The 12,336-nt window shown below is 38.6% G+C and overlaps 1 long non-coding RNA gene across 1 annotated transcript; it reads left to right on the forward strand.

The window, feature by feature from the left end:
- Positions 1–872: 872 nt before the first annotated feature.
- On the forward strand, positions 873–10,634 carry LOC135552321 (uncharacterized). The gene is made up of 3 exons (XR_010457419.1): positions 873–1,174; positions 8,494–8,605; positions 8,887–10,634. It is a non-coding gene; the product is annotated as an uncharacterized LOC135552321 (long non-coding RNA).
- The last annotated feature ends 1,702 nt before the right edge of the window (positions 10,635–12,336 follow it).

The raw sequence follows: 12,336 nt of genomic DNA on the forward strand, positions 1-12,336 counted from the left end.
GATGCTCGGCTAACTCATCGCAAGTGTGAGTTTTGGGACACAAAATCGGGAGTCTGTGTATTGGTTTGAGTTATGGGCCTAATCATATACTTACACATAGTATTGAATTAACGGGGATTCTATGTAGGCCTAGTCATATAAATGTGTAAAAACGCAACAATTTTACTGAGTTACAAACGTTTATTTCATAGTGAGCAGGGTTGAAATTAAGGAGGCAAGGTCCTGTACAGCTTCCCAGCAAAATAAATAGTGGGAGTAAACCATACAGGTAAAACATGAACCTCACAATAATTAAATACAAAGGTAAAAACTGTAGGCTATTACACCACTTTTTATCCCTACCGTATGACAGCGGCAATGATAATGAAAATGAGCGAATGGATTTGAAAACGGGTGGCATAGCCTGAACTCCAAAATCTGATGTGGTTCGATGAAAACACTGAAACGTTGCCAAGGCAGAGATGGGTGGCCGACACCCGAGACGCGCGCGGATGTACAGGCCTACATTCTGGCCAATGTCATTAGGATTTTTGTGTTTTGTGTAACAGGATGTCTCTTCACATTCACCACTGTTTGGAGGCTGGGAATATGTTGCCAGTGGAAGATCGTGCGCGGGTAGCCTAGTAAAAGAGCACATTGAAGTGATTGTTTGACAATTACAGTACATATATCTTCGTTGACTGGAAACGTTATTGTTTTTTGGTGAAGCCGGCTATATTGTGGTAGGGTTATTTTCTGTGAATACCCACCATAACGATGCACAAATCAGAGAGTCCAATGAATGCACAGACTCCTGATGATGTGTCCCAAAGCTACTCTCGGGCGTGTCACTCACCTGTGTGCGACTGCGCATGCAGGAGAGAAAGTGAAGGCGGAGGATCAGCTGTTCGGTTGCTGTCTGCAGGTTCTGAGGACCTTGCAGTGTTTTTCATGTCAAGATTCGTGACAAGTGAAACTTTGAATTTGATGACTTGCCATTTATGTTTGGAATAGACGTAAAGATGGCGAAAAAGGGTAGTTCCAATAAGGCATTCAAAAACTTGTTTTCTAAAAGCGAAGCCAAATTGACCGTGGAGAAGGAGAAAGATGACAGTGGAGGAAAAAAGTTCAAACTCTTCAAATTCAAGAAAAATACGAAACACGGCAAAGATGAAGAGAAGCAAGTGGACATCAGGTAGGCAACTATATGCCTAATACTGGAAAAGTTCCAGGCTTGTTGTTGCAACAATGTCTTAGTTTTCTATTTGAACTGATGGTTGTGATACCATTAGAATGTTCTACTGTAGTCCACGGACTTTGAAGAGCGTACTTTATTTATGTTGTGCTAGACTTGAAATGAATTCCCACACTTTTGTTCTATTTGTGCATGCATCTCTTAACAGTGGGGACGGTTAAGCTAGTCTAACAATTAGGCAACAAATAGGCTCTCTGATTCAGAAGATACCGTTGCAAAAACTACAAGATTATCTACACCACACTGGATGGAAGTAGCAACCTGTATTAAGCATGCATCGAGAATCTGATTGAAACCATACACACACTGCAGGGTGTTACACGCTAGACAGGATGCAAGAGCCACTTCTTCAAACTATGCACATTGTATGCTCGTCTGAGGGTAGCCCGAACATTCAATATTTACGCACATCTGTTTCTGTCGATTCTACAACATTCTCAGTGGCTTTATTTAGGTATACAAAATGGTGATCAAATTCCTTGACATTCAAGGTATACTAGAGTATGCACGTATGAATGAGCAGCAGATACTTTGACCCTAATTTACTCGTTGAACATGAGCAAACCGGTGAATGAGTAGCATAGCACATTACATAACAATCATGTGGTTTGTCCTTTTGGAAAGCAGCTGTTGACATCTGATTTTATAGGCTCCAATACACCAGTTCGCCTTAATTGAAGCGTGCCAACTATACACCTCAATGCCTGGATCAACAGCAAGAGCAAACTTCTCCTTTTCATATATTTAATTCAAAGGCAGGAGGTTCAAACCAGTAAAACACGAGTTAGAGTTTTATTCAATGTTTGTTTTGGTGTTCGCTTATTCCAGGCTATCAAGGGTAGTTGGCGTGTTTGTGACTATTTAGTATAGGGTAGGGTGTCCATCCACCCTGCCCAGCGTGGGTGAAAATGTGCTTTGGGGATAATATGTAACTTCCTGAAGTTCTAAAATACAATTTACCAAGACAAATGATTACCATTTAAATCTCTGAACACAACATGCACTCATTCATGGTTGTATCTGCCCAAGGCATCTAATTGAGCCAGGTGTCTTAATTCCTTAATGCACACAGCTTTTGCTCATTTGCATAGTTAATAATTTAATTCCAGCATTCACTTCCAGCATTTTAATACATTTCTTAATTTCCTTCACAGTGTTATCATTTACACACTGTCATGATTATTTTGTCTTAGTATGCCATAATACATTTTTAACAAAAATAATTATTCTACTTTAACAAATATATATGTATGTGTGTATAAGTATATATGAGGCAAGTGAGTTAGGAACAAATCCTGATTTACAATGACGCTGGCATTCAGCCTGGTTTCGAACCAGGGAGTGTAGTGAAGCATCTTGCACTGAGATGCAGTACCTTAGATCACTGTGCCACTTTGGAGACCTGTGCTTTTTCGGCGGTTCTTACTTTTGCCACTAGATGGCGATCGGACGATTATTAGGGGTCTGTAATCCCGAAGTTGTTGGATGTTTTTGTGGTTGCTGGTTAGCTAGCAGTTCTCCGCTGTTAGCAGCCAATGGCTAGCATTTTCTTACTGGAAAAAAAATACATAATTGTTCCCATAATACTTTCGAGTCATGACCGAATAATTTAACTTAACAAATCAAGCATTAAACCTAGTAAACAATTCATTTAGACCCAGCGTTTTATTTGAAACAAGGGATTATTTGCTGACGTGATGCAATTTTCCCGATTTCTTTTTTTTATATATATTTTTTTTAAATTTATTTTAAATTTATTTTTTTGACCACGTTTTTTTCTCTGGCCTTTGTTGATTTATTCACCCTTTTTCTGACCATTGGTTTTCTTAGAGGATTATCGTCACAATGAACATTATTTTACCCATTGGTCAAAATATGTGTTTTTGATTGGACACCCTATATATAGGGCATTCTAGTTAAATCACCTTTATTTCTTCAATAGGGAGTGGTGAAGGAAAAGGTTTAAGTACACGTCTCCATGAAAATGTAAACTCACTGTCTGAATCTCTTCAATGGTAGATAATCGCTGTAAAAAATACATAAATAAAACTGACATTTATCCCGTATGTCAGTGTGGTTTGGCATTAGAATCCGACTCATAGAACTACATGAAAGACCTTTACGATACCCAGTCAGCATTGCCAAAAACCAAACAGGTTAAAATACTTCCACATATGGAGTACTTCATGGGAGTGTGGAGTGTTAACTGAACTTATCGCGTGGTGCTCAGAGCGTTGTGTGACGAGGCAACCTGGCCCCAGCGTAACCCTTTTTGCCAATTTTTAAAGATCAAATCGGCCTTGACACAACTCAAGACGCGTCCCACTCCGTTCAGTCCTTGTGCATTAGCGTAGTTTATTCACAGCCATCCTTCTTCTAGTCAGAATTTGAGCTACAGTATCTGTGTCCGAGGAGGACTGTCTAAGGACTTATTTGTGTCTTAGCTAAGCGAAGGGACACGAAGAGGAACCTGTCATTCCAGATGTCTTTCCTCTGCATTTCATCTACATGTTATTGTTCCCAGGGGCATCTATGCTTGATGTCACTGTTGGCATCATCTTAGTAAAAGTTATAGTAGCATTCAGTTGAAAGTGAAGTGAATGATGTATCTGACAAATATGTGGAGTTTGTTTGAAACATTTACCGTTTTTTAGGAAAAAAATTGGCTGCATATTACGAATGTGCTGTCATATCGAGACATACAAAAACAATTTAATCTTATCTTCAATTATTATTCTAATATCTGCCAGATTACAAATTCAGTGCGATATGATTCCTCTCTCTTAGATGTGAGTTTGGGCCTGGATTGTTGAGCGTTATTACTCAGCACAGGTGTCCCCTCCATACATTACACAATATATACTTTTTGCTCTGTTGGTTTCATGATACATGAAAGCATCAACTGAAACCCAAAATGAGAACGGTCATCCTACTTAAGCGTACAGTTTTCTCCACATGCAACTTCCTCTACGCTCCTCTCTTCATTTAGCAATGATTTAGCTTCATAGTTAAATCAATGGTGAAAACAACGCGTCACTATTTTATTTGTTTTGCCCAATAACAGCGTCTTACCTTCTCCCATCTCTGCATGTTGCATTACCTTCTATTGTTTATGTTTAGCCTATTGTCAGTAGTAGTTTACTCTATAAAATGTGCATGTTTTACAACACTATTTATTGAAAAACAACTCAAACGTTGTGCAATAAGGTCTACAGCAACTTTATCAAGGTGTGGCCCAGGTCTCTCACATACTGTACATAATAACTAGGAGCTACACAGGTATGCTTCACCCCTCAGGCTCTGGTTAAAATTCCCTAGACTCTAACAGCACTCCATAATATACATGCATGCTTGCACATGTGGGTCAATACCAATCTCCCCCCTAGTACTAGTTTCAGTTGTCAACCTTCATTCGGCAATATACGGTGCATTCGGAAAGTATTCAGACCCTTTGACTTTTCCCACATTTTCATTTACAATACAACCTTATTCTAAAATGGATAAAATTGTGACGAAGTGAAGTCTCTTTTTTTTTTTCATGAAAGTGTCTTGGAGGTACCAAACTTTCTTTAACAATTATGGAGGCCACAGTGTTCTTTGGGACCTTTAATGCTGCAGTCATTTTTTTGTTACCCTTCCCCAGATCTGTGCCTCGACATAATCCTGTCTCGGAGCTCTATGAACAATTCCTTCGAGCTCATGGCTTGTTTTTTTTTTCTCTCTCAAACATGCACTGTCAACTGTGGACAGGTGTGATCCTTTCCAAGTCATGTCCAATAAATTAATGTCCAATCAAGTTGTAGAAACATCTCGAGGATGATCAATGGAAACGGGATGCACCTGCGCTCAACTTTCAGTCTCATAGCAAAGGGTCTGAATATTTATGTAAGTCGAGTATTTCTGTTTTTAATTTTTAATCAATCTGCAAACATGTCTAAACTGTTTTTCTTTTGTCATTTTGAGGTATTGTGTGTAGATTGATGAGGGGGAAAAAAACGTATTTCATCAATTTTAGAATAAGGCTGTAACATAACACAATTTGGAAAAATCAAAGGGGTCTGAATACTTTCCGAATGCACTATATGCGTGTGCTTGTATTAACATTTCCACTTGGCATAACTCACCATTCGCGCAGCACTTTGACAATCTCAAATTGAACTTGTGACGAATAGTCCCTAAAGTGAGCCTTACAGTATATTAAATCATTTGAATAGGAAAAACCAGGTGGCTTGGCTAGCTGTGAATGAGAGCCAACATCTCTATGCAAATCCTGCTCTGTTAAAGCACCCTGTCTAGATGCACTGAGGCGCTCCTCACTTTCTCCCTCCCTCCCTCTATATATTTCTGCTTGTGAATCTGAAGGAGGCACCTGTCACCTGCTCTTTAGGAATGCCCGGTTGAACTGCATCCAAATCATGTCTTAGATAAGAAGCTGCGTAAGTCTGAGCCTTTTTATATTATAAGTCTTTGAAGCCTGACACAAGCAAGATGTTGTGATTCTGGCCGTGTGTACACGTCGCTAGTGAAGGATCACGGAAGAGGACGTGACCCGTTCACAATGCATCAGCACTCCTCCCTCTGGGCTAGAGGGACACCATGTTTGTCTTCTCTATGTGATGATGGATGGACAGAATTATTGACAGGCCGAGCACTTTAGATGACAGAGTAGAAACCTGGAAGTGAGTTGCTGGGGTTTGTTTGTGTGTGTAGAAGCCACTGGACCGGTCTGACTCTCTTTTTTTTTAATATAGCGCCTGACAGTCTCTCCTAAACAGCAAACGTATACTGTATTTTTAGGGAGTAATGCTGTTCCCCTTGAGGTAAAAATATGGAATTTGACCATTCCATTGGATCATCCACCTCACGATCATTCAACCTCACTCCCTTCACATGCGATGCTTCGTCTTGACATTGTCGATGTCCGTCTATTGTAACAAAGAGAGACGTTTTTCTGTAGCTTCATTTGCTTGCCGCTTACCTCGACCATTTTTCATTCAGCAAAGTAAAGACATTCTACCTGTGTTGAAAGAGGCTTTTGTGGCGCTCCTTCTTTGGAGAGCTCTGCTGTGATGACAGCTGCTTATGGAGGAAGCCACTCTGTTTACAGCCACACACTGGACCCACTGGCAGCGTTATTGAGGAAGAGGCCATTTGTCATTCACTGTAATAATTATGTCAGTAGAAAAGAAAAAAAAATAAACCCGATTCAGAGAGATGATTTTTCTTTTTGCATACTAAAGGGACATTTTGTCCGACTTCGGTGTTTTTGATTTTGTATCGGTGTATTCAAACTGTACGGAAAGGTTTCAGAAACTCCACTTTATAGCGATTGTCAGGGTTTAGATTTTGGTTGGATAACAAGGTTATCACTTCAACCTTATGATCCCAATCATTCACCATGCACGGTTTCAAAGACAGTGCCGAACTGCAGGGACACCCTTGTTGATGAGATCCTCTGCCCTCTGCCTGTGCAAAAGTTATCTTTACATTCAGCTTTTCCAAGGAGAACATGCAGTGCTGTTAAGCCTGCTGTGCATTGGAAATATTCTGCATTCTCTACTTGTTGTATGAAGTGATTTATGTACAGCATTAAAATGTTTAATTTGTGCATTGAGGTATACTTCAGTTGGAATGTGTAGACGCTATTTACTCAAAAGTATGTAACCATGTCCTCAAGTGATCTAGTGAATATGAGCGATGCTCTCCAACTGTACTTCCAGTTTATGAGCCAGAACTATGCTGCTGATTTAAAAACATGTCAGGTTTATTTACTCACTCTTCTTTCATACAGAGAAGTGCCTTTGGTATAGCCTGGTCCTAGATATGTTTCTGGCAAGACAGCACAAACAGACCTAGAACCATGCTACCCTTGGTACTTTCGGCAACGCATACAAAACCTATAATATGTAGAGAAGTACATTTCCTGAAAGAATTGTGGTGTGCTTGCTAGCTTGATTTAAAGTATGTATGGTTTTGAAATAAGTAGTGGTCGTGACTGGTTATAGTTTGAAAAGTAGGTATATGGATGGGTTGGTTGGTTGATAGGATCGCCTGAACATGTGAAAGTTGGCTTGGTGTTTCTAGTTTGAACAAATCAAGACTGATAATTACTGTTAGTGGACTCATTTATGCGAATTTGAATAGTTGTAATTAATAATATTTTGAAACTGTTAGTTTTAATGTGTGTAGCTGAAATGGTTTAAAAGCAGTAGCATTTGAAATGGAAGTGTTCATATGATTGGCATTGAATCCATGAAGTTGTATGAAAATGAAAAGTTTTAGAAATTTGAAGTCAGGATAGGTTTTTAAGTCAGAACATTTTTACATTTGTTCTTTTTTATTTTATTTTTTACATTGCTTCCACTGTACTCCTTTGGTTCTCATTCAAACCTATGTTAATTTATGCGCATTTAAAATGGTTATAGTTCCAAAAGTATAAATAGTACCAAAAGGCTGTATGCAAGCAATATATGTTGAGTCAGTGTGCACATTTCGGCATCGGTTTAGAGTTGATCACCTAAACGCTTCAAGAGGAGTAGCACGGCCAAATGATCCCCCATGCAAGTCTATGGCCCTTTTATTGTCATTGAAATGCATGGCAATGGTGGCTCATTTAAAAATATGGTTGTAGTACAAAAAGTATAGATGCTATCCACAACATTGTCTCAAGTATTCTTAGTTGGAACGGTCTGCACAATTTTAAACATTTTGTTTTGTGTTTCTAGCTTATACGGTTACAGTGCTGTTGCGTTTGCTCTAATGTGAAAATGTCTGCCCATTTTTAACTGATTAAAGGATTGAGGAATGAAAGAATATATGAAGTGTTTCCATCATCCTGCATTTGGGTTTAGACTAGTTTCTAGCTGGAATGGTTAGAAAGCAGTGAGACTGTGAATATCTACCTCTCATGGTCGCCATTGACTGATGTAAATATTGCATATTTTAATTTGTTATAATATCAGTCTTTGACAAGCATTGTAAACACCCCAACGTTGGATGGTGTTGATAGCATGCCTTAAATGGTGAAAGAGAATTAATTTATTTACATTATTTTTTTACCATTCAAGTCTATTGACTTGCATTTAGTTTTATGCAAATATGGTTGAAGTACAGAAAGTATAAATACTTTTTAAACATTTTCTCAAGCAACCTGAATACGGTCAGTCTGCACGTTTTTTAAAGTTGATTTAGTGTTAAATAGCTCAAGTGGTTTAAGTGCTAGAGCACAACAAATCAGGATGTGTTTGTGTGTTCACCAGTGCTGCTGAGACCAATGGATCTGGTGGTGATGCCCAGGGGAGGGATGCTGAAGACTGGCCTGATGTTAATCACACCAAGAAGACCAGATCTCTGACTGCTCCCAGGTCAAAGGTCAGTCCGAGTCCTTGACCCCCGTCAGTCCTTTTGGAGAACTGGGAATGTGGCGTGCTCCAGACCTGGGTTCAAATACTCTTTCAATAGCTTTCACATGCATTTCATAGGAAGTGTTTATTAAATATTTTTTATTTGAAATAGAGGTATTGGAATATACTGTATTTAGAAATACACTTTGAAAGTATTAGCATGCATTTGAAAATACAAATATTTAAAATACCAATGCATTTGAACCCAGGTCAATTTTTTAATTTTTTTTATACCTTTTATTTATACAGGTTTTTCTCATTGAGAACATCTCTTTACCAAGAGAGACCTGGTCCAATAGCTGCAGGGGGAACAACGTTTCAGACCAAACAACTTACATACACCAACACAACATTAAACAAAACTATAAACACACATACAGTACAACAAAAACATCTGTTTGGTCTTAGTGGTATGTATTTGGAAACAGTTTCAAATAGTAGGCTATATAAAATATTTTACAAAAATAACTTTCCAGTGCTGAGCGTTTAACTGACATTTAGTTTTTTTAATCAGTTATTAAACAACTAATTGACAGACGTCAGATCAATTGCTTGAATTCCATTTCGTTCAGGTGTTTTTTGTGAGCCAGTGCCCTGTGCCCTTTTTATCTAGAGAAATCAAATAATTCACAAGAGAAATCAAGTCAAGAACTATGTGGTATGCTGGGCTGATGGGAGTTGTAGTTTTCATTAAGCAAATATTCAACCTAGTTCAGCGCAGAAACTTGGTAATTAACTACAATGTCCATAATCCTTTGTGGATTTTTCCGGCTCAGACAGAGACGGATCAGAGGATAAGGCGAAGCGAGAGGTTTTGCTCTCACCAAGATCATTCCAAAAACAAGTATGCCTTATCTACTTTGAGATTTAGTAAAATGATTTTGTCAGACAGCTCTGCAGCATATTTAGGCAGGCTAGCTAAATGGGATGACTCAAAACAGTACAGTATGGGCGTCTGGCAGTCTATGGGGGTGCCGCAGGGTTCAATTCTTGGGCCGACTCTCTTCTCTGTATACATCAATGATGTCGCTCTTGCTGCTGGTGAGTGTCTGATCCACCTCTACGCAGACGACACCATTCTGTATACTTCTGGCTCTTCTTTGGACACTGTGTTAACTGACCTCCAGAGGAGATTCAATGCCATACAACTCTCCTTCCGTGGCCTCCAACAGCTCTTAAATACAAGTAAAACTAAATGCATGCTCTTCAACCGATCGCTGCCCGCCCATCCAACATCACTACTCTGGACGGTTCTGACTTCGAATATGTGGACAACTACAAATACCTAGGTGTCTGGTTAGACTGTAAACTCTCCTTCCAGACTCACATTAAACATCTCCAATCCAAAGTTAAATCTAGAATTGGCTTCCTGATTCACAACAAAGTATCCTTCACTCATGCTGCCAAACATACCCTCGTAAAACTGACCATCCTACCGATCCTCGACATCGGCGACGTAATTTACAAAATAGCCTCCAATACCCTACTCAATAAATTGGATGCAGTCTCCCAGTGCCATCCATTTTGTCACCAAAGACCCATATACTACCCACCACTGCGACCTGTACACTCTCGTTGGCTGGCCCACACTTCATACTCGTCGCCAAACCCACTGGTCATCTACAAAACCCTGCTAGGTAAAGTCCCCCCTTATCTCAGCTCGTTGTTCACCATATCAGCACCCACCTGTAGCACGCACTCCAGCAGGTATATCTCTCTGGTCACCCCAAAAACCAATTCTTCCTTTGGCTGCCTCTCCTTCCAGTTCTCTGCTGCCAATGACTGGAATGAACTACAAAAATCTCTAAAACTGGAAACACTTATCTCCCTCACTAGTTTTAAGCACCAGCTGTCAGAGCAGCTCACAGATTACTGCACCTGTACATAGCCCATCTATAATTTAGGCCAAACAACTACCTCTTCTACTGTATTTATTTATTTATTTATTTATTTTGCTCATTTGCACCCCACTATTTTTATTTCTACTTTGCACATTCTTCCACTGCAAATCTACCATTCCAGTGTTTTACTTTCTATATTGATTTACTTTGCCACCATGGCCTTTTTGTTGCCTTCACCCCCCCCCCCTTATCTCACATCATTTGCTCACATTGTATATGGATTTATTTTTCTACTGTATTATTGACTGTATGTTTGTTTTACTCCATGTGTAACTCTGTGTTGTATGTGTCGAACTGCTTTGCTTTATCTTGGCCAGGTCGCAATTGTAAATGAGAACTTGTTCTCAACTTGCCTCCATGGTGGGGGGAAAAAATAAAATAAATGGAGAGCACAAAATGTTAGGTGGGCTGGCTGGCTGCTACTGCCTGGACAGAGATGATTACTTTAAGGAATAAAAAATAGTCATCAAATAAAAACAAAGTAATATACACAATTGAAATATTTTATTATTTTATAGTCACTTCCTACTTTTTCTATTGACGTCTACCCAATGTGTACCTGACCAAGACAATGGTATGTTTTAGCAATGGAATGTTCAACATTTTTGGCTTTGGAATTGCAATTAAAAGCTCTAAAATCATTGTAATGTCATTATTTCATAATGTATTTCATGTTTAAAAAAAAATTCAAATCGAAAACCGTGATTGATAATTAAAAATAAACTCGAACCTAACTTCTAAATCAAATTTTATTGGTTACACACATATATTTAGAAGATGTTATTGCGGGTGTAGTGAAATGCTTGTTTCTAGCTCCAACAGTGCAGTAATATATCTAACAATTCACAACAATACACACATCTAAAAGTAAAACAATGGAATTAAGGAAAATATACATATTAGGACGAGCAATGTCGGAGTGGCATTGATTAAAAATACAGTAGAATAGACTACAGTGTATATACATATGAGATGAGTAAAGTAGTACGTAAACATTATTAAAGTGACTAGTGTTCCATTATTAAAGTGGACATTTGGTCTCTAGTCATTGTCCACAGTGCTCAAAGAATCACACAGTTACAATTCTATAAAAAGTTTGTACACAAAAAACAATGTCTTTCCTTCTCAGCTTTCATGTGTATGGTATCCATTTTAATGTGCTTTACTGTAGTATGACTATAGCTCACTCCTAACTGGTCAGTGTCTGTTTGAGAATGCCTAATCTCATAAGGGCAACTACTGCTTTTGTTGGTGTTAATGTGGTGTCTGTCATTTTAATTGAGAAACCGTTGGGGTATTTCTCTTAGTTTTCTCAAGGCTTTTCAGAGCAGGAATATACTCTGTGGCTTATTTTTGTTTGTGTTTGAAAATGCATATTGTTTTTTAAATTTTAGTGTGTTGCCCTTTTTCTAACAGTAGCATGCCAGTCGGTGTCCCCCTCCTCTCCCTCTGGCAGTTCTCAGTGCAAACCATCGCCAAATAGTTTACACCCACCCACGTAGACTCCACACATTGTGATCTTTGTAGCACTTATTTAAAAAGGCTTAAGTAACTTGGGTAAACTATGACGTTATCAGGATCTGCTATTCCACACTAGAGGGAGGTTATTTTCAAATAATTAACTATAAATAGCGTACTTTTTGAAACTATTTTCATACTCGTTTCCAAATACCGTATTTCAAATTCCCCTAGGACCAAACAGTGTAAATGCATTTTTTTTGTAAATGCATGCAAATTATTTAAATATTTGTATTTGAAAATACAATGTGTTTCATTTTTTTTCCAAACATGGTAATAC

The sequence above is a fragment of the Oncorhynchus masou genome, chromosome 13 (genome assembly GCF_036934945.1).
Source record: "Oncorhynchus masou masou isolate Uvic2021 chromosome 13, UVic_Omas_1.1, whole genome shotgun sequence".
Lineage (NCBI taxonomy): Eukaryota > Metazoa > Chordata > Actinopteri > Salmoniformes > Salmonidae > Oncorhynchus > Oncorhynchus masou.